Here is a 9,073-nt window from a genome sequence, read left to right on the forward strand (position 1 = left end):
GTTTGAAGTGAAAAGATGGAAGATCCCTTTGTGGATCTCCAGCTGCAAATATGCAAACCGTATCACAGACCTTCTCTTCCATATATATATATATATTTATATATATATATATATATATATATATATATATATATATATATAAATCCAGCGTCCAAATAGTTCAGATCATAAAGCAAGTTATGTTTCCTTTTACATGAACTGTACTTTTTCTCTTGGGAAGTCATGCACTTCCAAATCAACCTAGTGGATGGGGTTAATTGTGGTTATTTAAGGTATCATCTTTTGTCCTGTTAGTAACTGGGTGTAACCAATCATGTTAAAAGGTTTCTGATTATGGAATGAATTCCTTTTTGAGTAGTGATCTAATCCATGAATTGTTTAAATATAGAGCAGAGGACGCTCTTTTCTTTGCAGCACTTTCTAAAAAGATATGTTGTTGGCTCTTGCAAGATTTAGATAAAGAATAATGATTGATGCTTTCTTCTGCTTGTGTTTTATTGCTTAAATTGGGGCATTCCAGTGGGGGCTGTCCGTTAAAAATTTTTCCACAATATATCACGGTGTACATAGACTGTGTCACACACGTGCAATTAGGAGATTTAAAAACTAGCCATCCTAAGTGGGTTCGTCCGCGTATTAGTGAAACAGGACAGTGAGGAGGGTCCCACCCAGGTGTCTGCTCCTGACGTCACTCTTCACACTCCCCTCGGATTACCTCAAATATATCGCTCCTGCAAGTGAACTATGATTCTTAGCGTAATGAAAGAAGTCGCAAAATCAACCGGAATGTTCAAGCAAATTATAGAAAAAAACAATCTAAATCTGTGAAGTAGTTCTCTCGTTCGCTAACTAAGAGGAGTTAAGGTTACCCCCAGAGGCAGATGCGTGAGTGAAGAGGGCCCCGCCTCTCTTGGATTCGCGCTAATAAATCGGCACCACAAGCGAACTATGATACTTAGCGCGTTGAGAAAGTTGTAAATTCAACGCGCATCAAGCAAATTATAGAAAAAAACGATCTAAATCTGTTAAGTAGTTCTCGCGTGAAAAGCGGACAGACATACAAACAGGTCTAAAAAACTATAAAAAATGTTGTGCTTGGACCACGAAATTTTTAAAACCATTTCTTAGCGAGCACCTTAGCGGGCCAAGGGTAACCTACGTTCCAAATTTCAAGTCCCCATGGTTCGGGAGATTTTGTGATGAGGGAGTCAGTGGTATTTGGCTTTTATATTTAGAGAGATTCATTTATGATTAACAGTAGAAGCCACATCTTAACATTGTCATTAATAATAATTAAATAAATTAGTTAGTAATCTTAAAAAAAGAGGTGTCCCAAAAAAGTAGAGAGAGAGAGCACTTGTGTTAAGAAAACCATAAAAAAAAATTAAACAATGCAACACTAATAGAACAACACACATAAAAGGACACATTAACAAATCATTTATAAGCCAAAGAAAACAGACAGGCTTTCAATGTTGATTTATAAAGTTTAATTAATGAGGCTCATCTGATGACAAGAGGAAACATGTCCCATAACTTCGGGGCTACACGAGAAGAAACAGCACGAACACCCTTTGTTTTCAGGTGTGATCAGATGAACAATAAGGCACAGTCACATCAGTAATATACGAAGGGGCGGTCGTCATAACTCCACCCTCTGTGAGCAGACACGTGAACAGGAAATGTATTCTTAACTCAAGAAAAATAGTTCCAAGAATTGGTGATAAAATAATAATTTCTAGTTTCCCTTTATTATCACAAGGATGGCACGAAAACACAGAGGACACGTTTTCTGGAATTGAAACCGTTGCTGCTTCAAAGTGGACGGTTTACAGAAATTTCACCCCCACTACATTTCACCTCCATGATATTTCTACCCCACCCCAGTAACTTCTAATACCCACACCCAGATGTTTTGAATGTTGGAGGTTTCTAGAAAAAGTAAAGTGATTAATCGTTCTCAGCGTTCAAAACTGACTTTCGTAATTCAAACATTTTTGTAGCAAAATGATAAAAAAAGTATCTTAAATTAAACACTCTGTAAACATATATCAATTTTTATTTCAATTAAACAAATCCAAACGATTTTACAGTGGAACACGTTGATCTGTGTGTCGTATAAGAACACTACGTGAGTGAACTTTGTTTATTTTCAATGTTGGGTAAGGTTTATTAAATTTTTAATTTTAATTATAGATATGTACATATATCCATCCATCCATCCATTATCCAACCCGCTATATCCTAACTACAGGGTCACAGGGATCTGCTGGAGCCAATCCCAGCCAACATAGGGCGCAAGGCAGGAAACAAACCCCGGGCAGGGTGTCAGTCCACCGCAGGGCGCGCACACACACACACACACACCAAGCACACACTAGGAACAATTTAGAATTGCCAATCCACCTAACCAGCATGTCTTTGGACTGTGGTAGGAAACCCACGCAGACACGGGGAGAACATGCAAACTCCACGCAGGGAGGACCCGGGAAGCAAACCCGGGTCTCCTCATGTACATATATACCAAGGCAAAATATAGTGATGGCAAAATGTTTGGGGGTTGGGTAGAAAATTACCGGGGGCGAAATATGCTAGAGGTGAAATGTGCTGGGGCAAAATGTGGAGGGTGAAATGTGGGGCACAACTTATCCGGATGCCAAGTGGACATATTTGGTGAGTTTTAAGTCTTTATCATTCACTTACGGATCCTGCTACCCTCTCAGTCTCCATGTAAGCTGTATGAACAGACAAGGCATCTTTAAAATGTTAAAAAAAATATGTTCTTCATTTTAGAGCATATTTTTTTTGTGGCAAATAAATATATACAGTGATACTGAAGAAATAATTTTTGATTTTAAAAATACTGAACAAATCCTTTAAATGTGCATAAATCTCTACATATAAAAGGCAAAGCCCTCACTGACTCATCACTAATTCTCCCACTTTCCATATAGCTGGGAAGCTGAAATTTCGCGTGCTCATTTCTTTCAATGTACTTACAAAAGTTAGGTATGTTTCATGTCCTATTGCAACACCCAAGGGGGGAAACAGGTGTACCCCTCAAACTATATATATAGATAGGGGAAACCCCTCCTCACTATTTCTGCAACTTCCAATATACGTAGGAAGCCCAAATTTCCCATGCTCATCCTTTACACTGTACTTACAAATGTTAAGTATGTTTCATTTCACGCCATGCTCAGTAACGAACTTTCGAAAATAACGTCTTCTTTTTGGCGGTTCTCACCATTATGCCATAAGGAACTTTCGGAACTGACCTCTCCTTTTGGCAGATTCATTCCTTATTTCCGTTAACAGACGATTTATTTCACGGCAGAGACGCACATGGGTCGCCTCCGGTCCCCCTTCCTTTTTCTGCACGGCTGCTGTCCGCTCACCTACCACGTGGTTGGATCCCTGACTAAAAATGTGCATTTCTCATACACAACATTTATTAAAAATTAAATTAAACTCTTTACAATCATCAAATTCACTCTCAATACTAAACTAAAACTACGACAATTACATTGACAATCATGTTACGTTATTTTTAAAATGTTTCCTTTTCTTTTTCATAACTTCTTTAACACACTACTTCTCTTCTGCGAAGTGCGGGTATTTTGCTAGTCTTAATATAAATAATAAGCTGGTCAAGCTTGCAGATGATTCTAAACTTGGTGGAATGGCAGATCATCTAGAACAAGCAGAACCATTACAAAGTGACCTGGACAGATTATAAAGTGGGGCACATTCGTGGCAGATGAGATTTAATTTACCCTACGTAAATGTAAAGTACTATAAAGGAGGTAAGAATATTAAGATACGAGTACACATAGGGGAGCCAGAAACTTGAAAGTAAACCTTTTGAGAATGACCTTTGTGTCGTAGCAGACTTCATTTTCTATAACCTGTGTCACGCTTGTGTACTTGGGAGGCAGCTTAAGAACAAAACAACGATGTTTATTTCTATAGCACATTTTGATACAATTGATATGTAGCTCAACGTGCTTTACAGAATGAAGAAAGAGAAAAAGACAAAATATAAAAATAAAATTAGGCGATACTAATTAACATAGAAGAAAAGTAATGTCTGATGGCCAGGGAAGACAGAAAAAACAAAAAAAGCTCCAGATGGCTAAAGAAAAAAAAAACAAAAACTAAATCTGCCAGGGTTCCAAGGCAACGAGACCACCAGGCCCCCTGTAGGCATTCTACCTAACATCAATGATCTCAATCAGTCCTCGTGGTTTTCTGGCTTCACGAGGAAGAACTTGATGATGATGGTCATGTGGACCTCTGGCCTTCAATCCATCAATGTAGGTGCTGGGCCCTGGTGATGGTAATTACCCACCAAACCAGGGGTTGGCACTGTATGCTAATGCCTTCTCCCTTCCTTTGTCTGCAGAACAGAAGCCTGACAGCCATTCCACCGCTGATGTCACTTCCTTTGTCCCCCCCCTCCTGGACCCGCCCCTTCCTGCCTGGTTCCCGTATGACTGGCCATGTTTGAGTTTGTTCTGCATTGGAGACATTATTGCTATCTTTGTAAAAAATATTTCTTTTTTGATTTATTTTCAATATAAGGGGTTGTGACGCCCCTGCCAGACCGTGGGACACTCTCTGCTTCAACAACGAGTTCGCAGCCCCGCCACGCAACGTGTCCATCGGCCATAGACCGTTTACCAGTCCACCAAGTACTTTAATCCAGCTAATGACCTGGCCCACTTTCTCTTTGTTCGGTTTCCTTCAGGATGATCCAATCCCACTCGCAGAGCCACAGGCAGGGGACCAACATGACAAGGAGGATTATCAGTGCCTGAATTGAAGGAGTGAGCCGAGGACCAATAGCGACAAATGACTAATAAAGTCACTGCTTGTGCGCTGTGTCTGTGTGTCATGGAGTGGCAGCTCCTGCTTCAATAAATACGCTTGCTGTTCCTGTTTTAAGTTGATTAATAAAGTTGGTCGTTTTGAAGCCTGAGACTGAGCCACGTCTTTTGGGTGCAAGACAGTGACTCACGCGTCACAGGGGTCTTGGACATACCCCAAGCATTTTTCTTGTCTGCTTCTTTTCTTACACCAGACAGTGAACAAAGATGATTGAGAGATGGCTGATAGGATTTTAGGTTGTATGGTGCCCCAGATGTGGGAGGTTATGCTTAAAGCTGTATAACACAGTGGTGGGACCTCATCTGGAGTACTGCGTGAAGTTTTTGTCACAATATAGACACATGAAATAAGTGACAGAGTAGCCTGGTAGATAATAGAACTTTATTGATCTTCAAAAGTCAATTTGATGACAGTTTAGACAAATTAGGTGAATAGGACAGGAAAGTTTGTTAAACTGGATGACATATTGTTGTAATGTTCTAATATACTTTATTCTTCAAAAGTTACAAGCTACCCTTCCGGATGAGCTTAAAGTCGAGAAGGACAAACAAACTGCAATTGCCTTTACTTCACTATTGGCATGTAGGCATATTTTGGTCAACTGGAAGAATTCTAATATATTATCTAAAATTGGAAAAAATCTAATTCTCACTTAGAGGATCTGTACAAAACGTTTTCAAAACCTGGTAGGATCTGATCAGTACAATTTTAGAATAAGCATTTAATGCATTGAGGAAGCGGATTCTCTTTATTTTTATTTATTTATATATCTACATATGTTTACTATTATTCAAGTTTTACTCTGCTGACCTAGCTCTCTTTCTCATGGTCCGGGGTCAATTTGTTCTGAACCTAGGTTTGTTAAACTTGACTTGCTTGTCTGGAATGCTATTTGATTTTAATAAAATTTATAAAATGTTATAAAAAAAAGTTACAGCCTAGCCAAGAATATTATTTTTAAAGCCAGTTATCTGGGCAAGAAGTGATTATTTGTCATGAAAACACATTTTTGTAACATTTGGATAAGCTCAACTCAACATTGACAAACCAACTTCAAATAGAACACCTTATGTCTCACAATATGTTGTGAGAAGAACAGAAACACAAAGCTGTCCTCTGTGTTTGTTAAACTCCACCAATGACACGCCTGATTCAAGCTGATCAAGTATTCGAGCTGTCAATGTTAACACATTAATGAACACGATTCATTTTAAAGGTGTAATACATTATTTTGCCTTAATTATGTTAATCAATATCTATCTATCTATCTATCTATCTATCTATCTATCTATCTATCTATCTATCTTACAGTGCCTTTCACATCCTATCTATCTATCTGTCTATCTATTATACAGTATAGTGCCTGTCATATCTATCTATCTATCTATCTATCTATCTATCTATCTATCTATCTATTATATAGTGCCTGTCATATCTATCTATCTATCTATCTATCTATCTATCTATCTATCTATCTATCTATCTATTATACAGTATAGTGCCTGTCATATATATCTATCTGTCATATAGTGCCTTTCATATATATCTCTATATCTTATCTATTATACAGTATAGTGCCTGTCATATCTATCTATCTATCTATCTCTCTATCTATCTATCTTATCTATCTATGCCCCTCAATGAGTATGACTCCAGCAGTCGTTCTGATTCTTATTACATTTTCAAATATAACATTTGGAATATTATTTTATTCACTTTTTGCTCTTTTTTTCTCATAAAAATAAATAAATACTCTAAGCCTAATTGCACCATGAGGACTGTGTGTAACTCATTTCATTTGTATTCCTAAGAGCTTTTTATTCCTGGGATGATATTGAATCCTCATTATTGACTCCTAGTTTCTGTGATAAATGACTCACTGGAGAGAGTTAATAATTAGCTTTAAAAAGACCATTGAGTGTTAGCAACGAGAGCTCATTAGGTTAACCAGCGATAATTACTGCTGAGACCCTCTTAGGTGCAAGCCTATTAGAGGTAAAAGACCCTTAATTAAGGACTCAGCTTTAATGAGGTCATCTGTGGGATTAGGGGGCTTCTGCTACCATTGTAAAATATTTTTGTTATGTATTAAAGCAAGTATTAAAAAGACAAAAACTATTTTTAGTGTTTTTTTTAGTTAAAGTGCAGGTGTGAACAATGGGAACTGTTCCCACATTTAAAGGATCTTGAATGACCTATAAGGCAAATGTTAATTTGTTTACACAGTTTGCTGCTATTGTAATTAATCATTTAAATAACTGTCCTGCCGCTGATACAGTAGATACATATAGTTCTATAGCTGTCACTTTAAAAGATAACAGACATGACGACATTTTTATAGTAATTGTTAGTAAAGAAAGGAGCTGTATGACCTAGAAATCTATTTTTTTATAGATTTCTCCTTTAAAATATGTGGTCATGTATGTTCATTTTTTAAAAGTCTTGCATATTTCTGTTATTATGTCAAGCAGAGAATAATCATTTGGTGCCTGCATTCGGTTGAAAGCACTGTACGAAAAGAAATGTAATTGAATTCTTAAGCATTTAGTGATAGATAAATAGATGGATATGAAAGACACTGTATAATAGATAGATATATATAAAAGGCACTATATAATTGATAGATATAAAAGACACTATAAGATAGATAGATAGATAGATAGATAGATAGATAGATAGATAGATAGATAGATAGATAGATAGATAGATAGATAGGTCCTACTAACAGTGCATAGGTACGGCAAATTGATGCCATTCGAAAGGTGCTTCATTTACATTTTAAAATATTATGCCAACATAGAACCCTTTAAAATAATAAGGTAAATAATAATATGTCCATTTTTTTTGGTTTACCCATATGAATAACTCATCCCTCTATCTGAGTGTGCGAGACAGTTGAGGGGATGCCACTCCCGATTTTTTAAATTCTGTTTTGGATTAATTATTGCACAGGTGATGAGAGGTGCCTGTTTTGCTCCATGTATGACTGGTTTATATTTAACGCACAGAACGCGTACATACACGCATCATGGCTTCTATGTTTCTTTTACTGAGGAGAAGCTTTCAACTGTCCATTCTGCCACAAAGCACAGTTTGGTATATTGTTAAAGTGATGGTTGTCCTTCTGGAAATTTCTTCCAGCTCTTCACAGGCTCTCTGGAGCTCAGCCAGACTGAACATTCGTTTCTTGGTCACCTTTGTTATTATGGTCCTTCTCCCCTGATGGCTCACTTTGTCCGGGCAGCAAGCTATAGGAAAAGTTGTGGTTGTTGTCATCAATAGCGCCGGACCTGGAAGTGACGTCATCGGGACCAGAAGTGATGTCATCAGTGGTGCCGGTACTGGAAGTGACGTTATCAATGGCGCCAGAACCTAGTGGGATTTACAGTGGATGGTCTGCAGAGGATTGAGAGAGTTAGTGCAGCTCGCCACCCCCTGGTCTGGTGTGGTACTATTATTATTCAGGCCCTCTAGCTGCCTCCCAATCACACGTCTATGACAATATAAAGCAATAAAAATATTAATAATAATTATTTATTATTTTGACAGTTTCTGACTGGACTTGAAAGCCGCCATTTTGGTTATCTTTTTGTTATGATGCAAGTCGTGTTACTAGGGAAGCAGTTTTGGGAGTCACAACCCCAGCGTCAATTATGGTTAGGAGTTAAAGGATCATCCGAGGCAAGCGTTCTCTATCAGAGTTAGATGGATAAACCTTAAAAGGCTTTCCTACATTTTCTTTTGGTTTTGATTTTATTCTGGCAATGTCCCTTTGGCTAGATTTTTCGACTTTGATTCAGTTTTTAGTTCTGACAAAAGTGCGGCTTGACATCCCAGTTTTTGATTCTTGTGTGTCTCTTTCCCGATTTTTCCCTTAAAAAAATACAATTCCTTCAGTTCGGAGTAGCATACCCAGAGCTCCTGGAGGGCCCTGAACTTTTGCTGGTCCTGCGTTTCTTGTGATGCCCTGGGTACCCAGGGCCATTTTCAGGTACATTGATAGTCATAACCAAGGATGGACTAGGGTGAGTGAGAACATAACAGTGCAGTGCAAGCAAAAGTCTTCTTCAATAAATAATCCATAAAACAGTATGATGTGGAAGTTAAAACCAATGAAAAGATCCAAATAAATATGTTCAAACCAAGAATATAATCATAGGTAGAACCAGCTGTCTTTGTTCAT

The sequence above is a fragment of the Erpetoichthys calabaricus genome, chromosome 4 (assembly GCF_900747795.2).
Source record: "Erpetoichthys calabaricus chromosome 4, fErpCal1.3, whole genome shotgun sequence".
NCBI classification, from domain to species: Eukaryota; Metazoa; Chordata; class Cladistia; order Polypteriformes; family Polypteridae; genus Erpetoichthys; species Erpetoichthys calabaricus.